Consider the following 13299-nt stretch of genomic DNA (forward strand, 5'->3'; position numbering starts at 1 on the left):
ACGTATCGGTTAGTAGAGTACGACGAAATTTCGTCTTAATGGGCTACAGCATCTCTCTCCTCTGCTCGTGACCGTTTAGGTTGGTTCGCAGACGACTGGAAAACCGTGGCCTGGTCAGGTGAATCCCGACTTCAGTTGGCAAGAGCTGTCGGTAGGGTTCGAGTGTGACGCAGATCCCACGAAGACATGGACCAAAGTTGTCAACAAGGCACTGTGCAAGCTGGTACTGGCTTCATAACGGTGTGGGCTGTGTTTACTTGGAATGGACTGCGTCTTCTGATCCAATTGAACCTCTTGGAGACCTTTGGCGGCCATTCATGGACTTCATGTTCCCCAACATCGATGGACTTTTTATGGAAGACACCGCGCCATGTCAGTGGGCCACAATTGTTCGCGACTGGTTTGAAGAACATCCTGAGCAGCTCGAGCGAATTATCTGGCCGCCTAGATTGCCCGACATGAATCCCATTGAAAAGTCATGAGACATAAACGACAGGTCAGTTCGTGCATGAACTGCTGCAACGGCAACACTTTCGCCGTTATGGGGGGCTATAGATGCAGCATGGCTAAATTTTTCTGTGCTTCCAACAACTGGTTGAGTCCAGGCCACGTCGAGTTGCTGCACTGTGCTGGCAAAAGGTGCTCCCACACGATACTAGGAATTATCTCGCGGCATTTGTCACCTCAGCGTATTTTCCACTCACTAAACATAAAGCACATGTGATATTCACGTAGGTGACACAAGTGTTGTAATATATAATTTTCCAGTTCCCATCGATAACAATCTGGACTGAACGAACATGTTACTTTATCTTGTCGTAGCAGTAGGTTCATCGGCCCTGTTTTCTCTTCTCCTTCAATTTATTAGCGTTCGGGAGGTGCTCATTCAGCAGCTCAGCAGCGGAATCTTCGCTTGGCAATCAGTCGCTCTCACCATGCCACCGAGGCGAATCACAACCATGAGAATTTACTCTTCGCGTAATTTCTATCTTCAGAAAAGGACAAACGAATATCTTAAGACAGCCGTCCACTGTGGCCGAGCGGTTCTCCGCGCTTCAGTCGGGAACCGCGCTGCTGCTTCGGTAGCAGGCTCGAATGCTGCTGCCTCGGGAATGGATGTGTGTGATGTCCTTAGGTTAGTTACGTTTAAGTAATTCTAACTCTAGGTGACTGATGACCTCAGATGGTAAGTCTGGCTCTGTATTGGATTGTTTGGGGGAAGAGACCAAACAGCGAGGCCATCGGTCTCATCGGATTAGGGAAGGATGGGAAAGGAAGTCAGCGGTGCCCTTTCAAAGGAATCATCCCAGCATTTGCATGGAGCGAGTTAGAGAAATCACGGAAAACCTAAATCAGGATGGCCGGACGCGGGATTGAACTGTTGTCCTCCCGAATGCGAGTCCAGTGTGCTACCACTGTGCCACCTCGCTCGGTAGATGTTAAGTTCAAAAGGGGTTCAAATGGCTCTGAGCGCTATGCGACAACTTCTGAGGTCATCAGTCGCCTAGAAATTAGAACTATTAAAACCTAACTAACCTACGGACATCACACACATCCATGCCCGAGGCAGGATTCGAACCTGCGACCGTAGCGGTCACCCGGTTCCAGACTGTAGCGCCTAGAACCGCACGGCCACTCCGGCCGGCAGATGTTAAGTCCCATAGTGCTTAGAGCCATTTGAATCGTTTGAACTATCTTAAGACATTTCCATAAAATTTTTCTTGATTGACGAAACGGTAAATTTTGCGACATAACGTGGTCTACAACCCACAAGAATCTTATGGAAACTTTTATCGGTCACGAATGCCACATTTTAAGATTTTTTGCATATGTTCAAATAACTTACAGTTATTTGAACATTCGATTCGCCGGGAAGAGTTAAGGTCTCACATTTTTTGCATATGTTTGCTCATTAATGTCTTACGACGTAATTTCCGAAGCTAGGTCTCGACATGGAAAGAAATTATCGATGGATGTTGAATTTATATAAAGTGTTTTGCTACAGACAGTGATACACAAGATAATGGTAGCTACACTGAAGCGCCAAAGAAACTTGTTTAGGATTGCGTAATAAAATACTGAGATACGCAAACGGGCAGAATACGGCGCTGCGGTTGGCAACGCCTATATAAGACAAGTCTCTGGCGCAGTTGTTAGAACGGTTACTGCTGCTGTAGTGGCAGGTTATCAAGATTTAAGCGAGTCTGAACGTGGTGTTACAGTCGGCGCACGAGGTATGGGACACAGGATATCAGAGGTTCCGATGATGTGGGGATTTTCCCGTACGACCACAACAAAGAAAATAAGTCAAGTACTCTGATCTGTGAAAGATAACAGCCCTCCTCCGTCGAAATGTAGTGCATACAAAATTCCGTGCACGTGTGGTAAAGTTTATATTGGAACTACCAAGAGGAGCGTAAATACACGGCTACAAGAGCACAAAAGTCTTTGCCGACTAGGAAAAATAGAGAAATCAGCTGTAGAAGAGCATACTCTTCAGTCAGGAAACTATGAAGTGAAACAGAAATTTTATCTACATCGTCAAATTATTATCCACGACTGTGTAGAGAAGCCATTGAAATTTATAAGCATCAGGATAATTTTAATAGGAAAGAGGAGGCAATGAAACTTAGCGACATATGGATAGTAGCTCTGTAGAACCGCTAGACTATTTTATCTTTGAGAAGAAGACAATTGATAGTTATGTTTTATCTTTGAAAAGGATTATCTCTGCTCATCAAGTGTTACTTCGACCACGCCCCCTTCCCTACTGCACATATGTCGCTCTCGGACGTCCGACAGATCAGTAGGCAAGGCTGAGCGGAGGAGCGTCCCTGAGGATGTCCAGCGCAGTCCTCGACGAAACGTCAGAAAAAGAAGAGTTTCTTGGACCACGACTTCACATCCTGGAAGATTTGCCAGCAGCTATGTCATCCGATCATGAAAGCCTTCATTCTGTGATCATCTCTGTCACCTCCACAACGGCGCTCCATCTCAGGCGGAGTGGGTAAAGTCCGGTGGGTTTGAAACACACCAGTCTTGCTCCGTTAAAATCTACGCGTTTTTTAGCCCCTTTTCCGCCCTGCACCTCTCTCTCCTTTTAAAAACTGGCTCTCTGTCGAGTGATTGGGACAAATTTTTGTTAAATTTTGAGCACTCCAAAGATCCTCTCATTTGACGTTTCGCATTTGGCTGCCTCCCTCACGCTATTGCATCACTTTGTTCCGTATAACAAAACCGATTGTGCACGAAAGGTTTACCATTTGCTCAACTGCGCGAGAGCAGGTTCAGCATTCCCTCACCAACAGGTTGACTGCGCGCGATGAGGTATGGTGTAAACAGGCCGACTGCACGCGTGTGTTTTATTTGCTACTTGGTAATGTTTGCACTGAGCTATTGGTCTCGCTGTTAGCATTAGTCACTTTCTTCTAGTGCTATGCTATGTGTGCCATTTCCTACGCCTTGTATGTGACTTAGTAAGTTAGAAATCGATTGTCACGTTCCTGTAGAGCATATAACGTGTGAAAGAGATCATAAGCTGATCTTTGTTGAAAGAAATACATATTGGAAAAGTAGAGAATGAAACGTGGATTAGCGTGAAGGTGCAACAGTAAAAACATGTAAGTCACATACTTACGTTTAAGTAAATATTTTACTTACATGTTTTTACGTCACATGTTTTTGTTGTCGTTGCTGTGGTCTTCAGTCCACAGATTAGTTTGATGCAGCTTTCCATGCTACTCTGTTATGTGCAAGCTTCATCTCCTAGTACCTACTGCAACCTACATTCTTCTGAATTGCTCAGTGTATTCATCCCTTGGTCTCCCTCTACGATTTCTACCCTCCACGCTGTCCTCCAATACTAAATTGGTGATCCCTTGACACCTCAGAACATGTCCTACCAATCGATGCCTTCTTGTTGTCAAGTTGTGCCACAAACTCCTCTTCTCCCCAATTCTATTTAGTGCCTCATCATTGGTTACGTGATCTACCCATATGATCTTCAGCATTTTTCTATAGCACCACATTTCGAAAGCTTCTATTCTCTTGTCTATACTATTTACCGTCCATGTTTCACTTCTATACATGGCTAATACTTTCAGAAATGACTTCCTGACAGTTAAATCTATACTCGATGTTAACAAATTTCTCTTCTTCAGAAACGCTTTCCTTGCCATTGCCAGTCTACATTTTATATGCTCTCTAGTCCACCACCATCAATTATTTTGCTCCCCAAATAACAAAACTCATCTACTACTTTAAGTGTTTCATTTCCTAATATAATTCCTTCAGCATCACCTGACTTAATTCGGCTACATTCCATACAAGTTTTTACGTTTAAGTAAATATGTGAGTTACATGTTGTCAAGTAAATACGTGACTTACATATTTTTACTGTACACATCTACGCTACTCTACGTCTGTTTCTCTACCTATCGGTAATTTATCTTTTCCAACAGAAGTCAATTTATTGACGGTTTCACTTTCCATATGCTCTACAAGGAAGTTACAATCCAGATTCTGTTTATTAATGATGTCAGTCACAACCATGAAGCCACTGATAACTTAGAGGTAGGAAATGAGAGTATGGCATTGTTAATCTGCCGCCGTATTGCAAGTCCTTTTAAGGTGACGCCAATGATGATGAAGGACACACACAGCTAGTCCCCTGCCAGGAATCGAACTCGGGCCCCCTGCGCGATAGGCGGTAGTGCTAGCGCTACCACTACGCTACAGAGGAGGACACTTAAAGACATAAATAACTTACAATAGTGTAAAACGGAAGACTATTACTGAATTCCGTGAAATATCTTTAAATATAATTCGTAAAGATGTTGCTTCCAATGGACTCGATATTTCCAGCCAAATTGTTAATAAAATTAGAAAATCTATTTATTGGCCAGAAGGTGTATTGTGCCCTCGTTACCGAAATGGTTAGTTCACAGCGTTTTGCAGAAAATGTCATCGATGACTCCAGTGCCGTGTACTTTTCAGCTGATAGTATGGGCATGAGTATTTTAACATGCGTTTAAAGACAATACCTATGAGGGTCTAGCTCAGCAGCCATAGAGAATTCCAAGTCTCTGAAAATGGGAAGTAAAATGATGCAGTGCCAGCTTAACATGTGTTTTCTTCTGCATCCAGCCAACCCGACTCAAAAATTGACCACCAAGCGCAGTTGAGATATTTCGAAAAGTGAAGGCGCGTGCAGTTGACCACTTCTAGAGAAGGTAAAATTTTGATGCTGCGTGCAGTCGGGATCACCTGCCTCTCTCTGGGGATGGGGAGAAGTTTTCGTTAACATTTGAAAAACGAAACCCAAGCTCCCGCTCGTTCTGGACCTTTCCCTAACTCTGCCACCATGTTGGTTGAATTCTCAACTAACCATACATTCATCCAACTGCAGTCGCACACGGAATGCGGAATAAAGGAGCTTATATGAAATAAACTGGCCTAACTTGCCCGTCCCCCTTCCAGAAGGCTTCAGTGGAGTTACACCAAGGTAAAATTTTGGCATAGCATGGTGTATACGGCGCCGTCGACAAGAATAATGGTTCAAATGGCTCTGAGCACTATGGGACTTAACATCTGAGGTCATCAGTCCCCTATAACTTAGAACTAATTAAACCTAACTGACCTAAGGACATCACACACATCCATGCCCGAGGCAGGATTCGAACCTGAGACCGTAGCGGTCGCGCGGTTCCAGCCTGAAGCGCCTAGAACCGCTCGGCCACACCGGCTGGCCGTCGACAAGAAGCACACGCAAATTAAGAAGACAAAACTTTACAGAACGAACACAGTGGTTTTTGTCTGTATATACACACATCAAAAAAAGTTTTGCATCACCTCTGTTCCGAGAGTTCCGGAACGTGTACAGAAAGCTGGAATAGAGATCAACATAAACAACATTTCCGCCCTTTTTATTGCTGAAAACCATACTTTGCATGTTGTACCAAAATGCAGCGAGACCTTCAGACGCGGTGGTCCAGATTGCTGTACACACCGGTACCCAGGTACCCAGTAGCACATGCTCTTGCATTGATGCATGTCTGTATTGGTCGTGGCATACTATCCACAAGTTCATCATGGCACTGTTGGTGCAGATGCTCCCACTCCTCATCGGCAACTCGTCGTAAATCCCTCAGAGTGTTATGTAGGTCACGTCGTCCATAAGCCGGCCGGAGTGACCGAGTGGTTCTAGGCGCTACAGTCCGGAACTGCGCGTCCACTACGGCCGCAAGTTCGAATCCTGCCTCGGGTATGGATGTGTGTGATGTCCTTAGGTTATGTTTAAGTAGTTCTAGGGGACTGATGACCTCAGCAGTTAAGTCCCATAGTGCTCAGAGCCATTTGCACCATTTGAACTTCGTTCATAAACAGCTTTTTTCAATCTATCCCAGGCATGTTCGATAGGGTTCATGTCTAGAGAACGTGCTGACCACGTTATCCTGAAGGAAGTCATTCACAAGATGTGCACGAGGGTGGGGCGAATTGTCGTATATGAAGAAGAATGCCTCGCCAATATGCTGCCGATATTGATGCACTATCGGTCGGAGGATGGCAGTCACACTTCGTACAGCCGTTACGGCGCCTTCCATGGCTACTGGCGGCCGCCTCACACAATGCCACCCCAAAACAGCAGGGAACCTCCACCTTGCTGCACTCGCTGGACAGTGTGTCTAAGGCGTTCAGCCTGACCGTGTTTCCTCCAAACACGTCGCCGACGATTGTCTGGTTGAAGGCATATGCGACAATCATCGGTGAAGAGAACTTGTGGCGAATACTGAGCAGTCCATTCGACTTGTTGTTGGGTCCATCTGTACCGCGCTGCACGGTGTCGTGGTTGCAAACATGGACCTCGCCATGGACGTCGTGAGTGAAGTTGGGCATCGTGCAGCCTATTGCTCACAGTTGAAGTCGTAATACGACGTCCTGTGGCTGCACGAAAAACATTATTCAGCATTATGGCGTTGCTGTCAGTGTTCCTCCGAGCCATACTCCGTTGTTAGCGGTCATCCACCTAAGTAGTGGCCCTTGGGCGGCCTGAAGAGGCATTTCATCGACAGTTTCCTGTTTCTCTGTATCTCCTGCATGTCCGAATAACATCGCTTTGGTTCACTCCGAGACGACTGGACACTTCCCCTGTCGAGAGCCCTTCCTGGCATAAAGTAACAATGCGGGCACGATCGAACCGCTGTATTGACCGTCTATGCGTGGTTGAACTACAGACAACACGAGCCGTGTACCTCCTTCGTGGTGGAATGACTGTGGGACTCCCTCGGTGTAATAGCGCTGCTCCAGATGTTCGTCATTTCCCTTGCAATGAAAACCCGTCGCGAGCACTGCATACTACCTAACTCAACTGCTGCTTGCCAGCTACTGACGCTAACGACAGGCAGGAATAAATTCACGCATGCGTATGAAGACTCATGCAAGAGCAACAGATTCAAACACATATTGTGTTCGTTAAAAGAGCAAGGACGGATACTTTTCTACCAGACTTCGTAGTTGCGGCTCACAGGCAGTCTTCCATATTTACACGGCAGGGGCTTGAACTGGTAAAGAGAAAACATAAATAGCTAGAAACATATTTTGTAGTAGGTATAAACTGGAAAATATCTTGTCAAAATCTTAACAGGTCTTTGGTTTTGATGTACATGAAGAATATATCTACCTAACGATTAGTTGGACAGAAGACGGTCATGGATCCAGGTAGACCTTGTATCTGGTTATCCGTACACCAGCATATGCTTTGATGAACAAGATCTTAAAGGTGATTTATAGTTAAGCATTTACAAAGCAATTACATAAAGTATCGTTTAAGGAGTAAAACTGTGCACTTACTGCATTCAAAACGTCGATTCTTCGCGCATTGGACAAAGAATCTGAAGAAAAGAAAAGCAGGCCAAGTGTTATACCATTAACATAACCTCCACTAAACTCTAGCAGCAACTAGTGTAAATACGTGGAGTGTGGCAGAGCCTGCCGAGTGCTGCTACCTCGTGGATGAACTAAGAACTACGTCGAATATTTCAATAAATTGGGACCAGGAACGGCTTAAGTCACTTTAACTTCTTGGGCTGAAGTAACCCCCCTCCTCAGGGTCCAGGTAACCGTGATTTACGGTACTAGTGACGATTTGACACTTAGATGCCACCCTTCCTGTTCATAGAGCGCAGCATTAAAATTGCCTTCTTCAATTCTTCTCGAAAAACCGCTTACGACGGACAACTTGTCGCTTGCAATTCAGCGCTCACCCAAAGAGAACCAAACATGAAGTGTGGGAAAAGGGTGACTGATCAGAGCCAGCAGTTGTTGGCCCGAAGCAGCAGGTGGCGCCCGCAGCGAACTGCGGCCGTTGCACAACAATCGCTGAACGCCTGGAGGAGGGCGGTGGGTGCTTGGTGCAGGCTGCAAGGTGCCGGGCGAAAGTGGGTAGCGGTGCCTGCCCCCTGCTCGGCAGATCCCTATCGCTTCCAGCAGCAGTCACGCGCTCACTGCTCTGTCCAGCACTCGCAGAATGTGGCGTGCAATAAAAGTGTCGCTACCCTCCAGATGTTCAGTCAATAACATTGATGGGTTGGTATAAAAACTGAGATGCGGGACACATGGAGAAAAATGCGCACGCTATAAAAATTGTTCTGACTCCTTTCTAATAAGTAACCTAAAGCTAGATGTGTTTAAGATTGCTGTAGTTTCTCTGCTTTTACTGTGCTACTACTACCACTACTACTACTACTACGTGATCAGGCCCAGTGGACCGCACGCATCTACAAGTTTCCTCCTCCACTGTATTCTGTCCATTGCTGCTTATCCGCCATTCGTCCACATCTATTGACATTTGGTTTAAATCTTCATGGATTCCATCCCTCCAACGCTTCTTGTGTCTCCCTGGCTGTCTCTTTCCTGTAGGTGTGAAATTTAGGAGCTTCCGAGGCCATCTGTGATCCTCCATCCGGGCCACATGGCCGGCCCACTGCATTGGTTTGGCTTTGACAGTTCCTGCTATGTTGGGCTGCTGGTATAGTTTCTCAAACTCTTGGTTGCATCTGATCTTCCATTCCCCTGTATCTGCATGCAGAACTGGACCGAAGATCTTCCGAAGCACTTTTCTCTCAAAAACAAGGAGCTTATGGAAGTCCTGTTTCCGGATACTCCATGTCTCACAGCCATATAAAACAACAGGCTGGATCAGGGTTTTGTACAGTCGAATCTTGAACTGTCTGGAGCTGTGCTACAGCAATTTAAATGTACGAGGATCGTTCAATAAGTAATGCACCACTTTTTTTTCTCAGAACATATTTGTTGTTAAGAGTCAGAATATGGTGACACTACCCATCAACATGTCTTGTCCATGTCCTATTTTTCTACATAGTCTCCATCACGTTCTATGGCCGTACGCCACCATTGTGGAAGAGCATGTATTCCCTGCAGGAAAAAGCTCTTGTCCTGTAGGCGTAGCCATGTTTTCTCTGCTCGACTGACGCTCTTGTCAACTTCAAAGTGTGTTCCCCGTAGAGAATCCTTAAGCGGCCCGAGGGTGCCATGTCTGGACTGTAGGCTGGATGAGGCAATGATGTCTAACCCAACCTGGAGATGCATTCCCGGGTTCTCAGACTTGTGTGTGGGCGTTCATTATCGTGTTGGAACAAGATTTCTGTTGGATTCTTGTCCGATCTAACACGTCGGAAACGCTTCTTGTGTTTATTCAAAGTCTTCACGTATGCTTCTGAATTGATGGTTGACCCTCTTGGCATGATATCCAGGAGAACGACGCCATCCCAGAAGACTGTCACCATGACGTTTCCGGCAGAAAGGTTGCCTTAATTTCTTCGTAGTTGGTGAGTGAGGATGATACCACTCTATGGACTGCCTTTTTGTCTCCGGCACAAAGTGGTGCAGCTATCCTTCGTCCCCCGTAACGACCAGTGACAGAATGGCCTCTCCGTCGGTCTCAAAAATCTCCAACAATTCAGATGAAATGGCCTTTCTTTGGACCTTGTGGTCCGCTGCGAGCATTCGTGGAAGCACCTCTTGGAATATCCGAGAGGCTCGATCATTACAGACGCACTTCCAACGCTGACCGACAACTGTAACGCCAATTGGGGAGTTGTGATGAGCCGGCCGGCACGAATAATGGCACCCGCACGATTCAGCATGTCTGGAGCAGTGGCTGTACAGGACGTCCCGAGCGTGGCTGATCATCGAGCTCTGTTTCTGCATTTCCTGAGGCTGTAACTTTCTTTACCCATCACCCAACTGTATTCCTATCAACTGCAGCATCGCCACACACTGCCATAAACATTTATGGATGTTCACCATGGTTTCTTCACTGCACTGAAGAGTTCAGTGACAGCACGCTACTTGTAACGTGAGTCGTACGTAGACGCCATTTTGACGCTGTCTTCGTATTCCTGTTGTTACTGACAGGAAGCAGAAGAGGGGAACAGTAATCGGAAGTCGTCATGCGTACCTGGAGCTTCAAACAGTAATGGCGTAAGATATTCTGCTGCGCGGAATTACGCAACTCCACCCTCCCTACAGTGAAGTAATGTTTTCACAAGACATGAACCGAAAGATTGTTTTAATTTACACAGTCTTAAGCACGATGCCTTGGAGACGAGGCATATCAGATTTGCTTGTAGGTGAAACAACATTAAAATTGTTCAGGCATCTCGACACATTACGAGAAAAAAAGGAGATTTCAGTGTAAGTTTTAACATGTTTTAAATATGAAAGCTAGTCTTTTGACATGATGCTTGAATTATTTTTGTTTCTGGCCAAAAAATATTATCAAATTACGAAAATTTATTTGTACTGCACGTACAAATGTCAGCTTCTGCATGTGTGAGTGACTTAGTACCCGACATTCATTTATTATTGTTTCATTAGGCTTGAACTCCTTTGCAGTCATCACATCAGAAAGTTTACCTGTTACTTATACAGTTTTCATGTAATAACTTTATGAATTTTACAGTGCACTTTACCCAGAATTCACGAGATTTATCTGCTTAAAAGATCACCGCATTTAGCCCAACAGTTGTAAGGATATCATAGCGCAGATGTAGGAAACTTTTTTTTGTTTTGGGAAGGAGGGTGGTATGTGGTTCACACATTGTTACTATCTCGCCTTCTCCAAATACAACGTGCCGTCATCCTATATTTTAATCTGCCATAGATGCCTAAGGTTTTTAAAATAATAACAATGTATTTTTATTATGCTATTAAAACATTTAATACAATTTGTTTCCATCCTTGGTAAGTACATCACTTTAGCATAACTTCCAAGAAATTGAAACTATTGATCCGATAAACACGTCGTCTCAAGATCATTTATCCAAAAATTGCGGTTGTGTTAAGAACCATAGTGGTAACAAACTTTCACGACTTTGACAACTTAATCATCTATACGGCATAAAATTCAAGTGTGCTCTTACCATTACCAGAATTTCACTCAGCTCTAGCATTGTGAACTCACGTGTACAGACTGCGACTAAGCGAGCAAGTGGGGGAGAATACCGCATTTTTCCGTCGTTTGATCTACGTTCGGGAAAGACTGTCGTTTTGTCATTTTTTCGTAGTGTAGTGTCTTTTCCCTTTTGTCTTGCCTTCCCTCCACTTCCTGTGGATTCAGGAACTGTGTGAGATTTGTTGATTCCAGCGGGTACGGTAGTAGTCTGTGGGTGGGTGCTTTTTCCTAGGTGGTACATTTTCTACAGCCAATCTCATGGCAAATGAGTCGACTTGGGGTAATACTCAGGGATTCATCTGAAAAAAATCCTGCTTTAAAGGAAGCCTGCAGTGTTTTTTGAGTTTCTTACCATTTTCTAGACTTTTAGTTGTCCGTGTATTTTTGTTGAGAGCCGTGCCTGTTGTCTGAAATCCCTGTGGCCAGTCTGGCTTTTGTTCAGCCTCTAATGACTTCGTCGTCGACGGGGCATCAAACCATAAGCTTCTCCTCGATTCTCAAAAATTTTGTCTGTAATTGTTTCCATCATACCGGTTTACAGTAACTGTAAGCGTAAAATAACGCACGAAGGCTGCACCTTTGATATCCGGAAAGGTAATCCACTTCGTATGCTGGCACTGTTGATCGAAGTACAAGGAGTTAAGTGGGCAATTTCCGTTTATCGCTGCTTGGTTGTTAGAATGAACCTGCGAGAAGAGCGGTATCGAAAGCTGTGATTTCTTCTACGCATTTGTCTACTTTGAAATTGAAATTTCGATCTGTGCTAAGTACTTCCTATTCCCTTCTGCTGCTCTTTTCATTGTAGATAAAGAAGTACCTCAGACCTTTCGTCTCGCTACAGGTGATGGATGTCATGAGTCTTGGAGTACACGCATTTGCTCTTCAAAGACTGGTTTGATTATGGGAAAGAAATTCTAACTGTGAATCTTGACCGTGGCGAAACGTAAATTAACAGCCTCGACATCGACTGTCGCGTACTTACTCGCATTCTCTCCCCCCCCCCCCCCCTCTCTCTCTCTGTCTCTCTTTCTGCCTGTGTTCTTTCTCCCTCTCTCTCACCATCCACCCTTTCCACCGTCGCTCTTCCGAATACACAGTCTGCCCCAGTACAGTTAGGACTGTGGGTATGAAAAATAGAAGTAGTGGATTATATTCACAAAATCACTGTATTTTTTCAAAATAGCCTCACCCTGAGTTAATACACAGCTGAAATCGTTTTAAAAGTGTTTTGAGACTTTCACTGTATCCCTTTGTTGGAATTGTATTTAGTAATGCAGTACAGTTGTCCTGAATGCCCGCAGCTGCGTCGTAACGGTGTCCTTTCCTTGACAACTTCAATTTAGGGAACAACCAGAAGCCAGCTGGGGCCAAATCCGGCGAATACGATTGTTGCTCCAAGACTGTGATTCGTTTGCTGGCCAAAACTCTCAATCGGTCTTTGCTTTCTGGGTTGAGCCCTTGTGCTGAAGGAGAGACTGGGAAACTACATCTCGATATTTGTGTTGAATTCGACGAACTCTCACGCACAAAATGGAAAACTCAAAAACCTGATATTGCAAGCTGCTCCTCCGCCATTTTCCGACTAGTGTCGGACACGTAGTGTTACATTCTCCGCCAGGACACCTGCTGCAGCGATGCTAGCGCTTTGACCTCCGACACGGCTGTTGTGAAACTTCAAGGGTCGTAAGCCCGCAATTCGCCACGAGATATCACTGCAGTTTGGAATTTCACAGAAGCAGTAGTAACAAAATTGGCACACACTGAGTATACAATATACACCGCCCGGCAAAAAAAAAAAAAAGTTAAGCACCAACCTAGACTTTCAC

The sequence above is a fragment of the Schistocerca gregaria genome, chromosome 5 (genome assembly GCF_023897955.1).
Source record: "Schistocerca gregaria isolate iqSchGreg1 chromosome 5, iqSchGreg1.2, whole genome shotgun sequence".
In the NCBI taxonomy this organism is placed as follows: domain Eukaryota; kingdom Metazoa; phylum Arthropoda; class Insecta; order Orthoptera; family Acrididae; genus Schistocerca; species Schistocerca gregaria.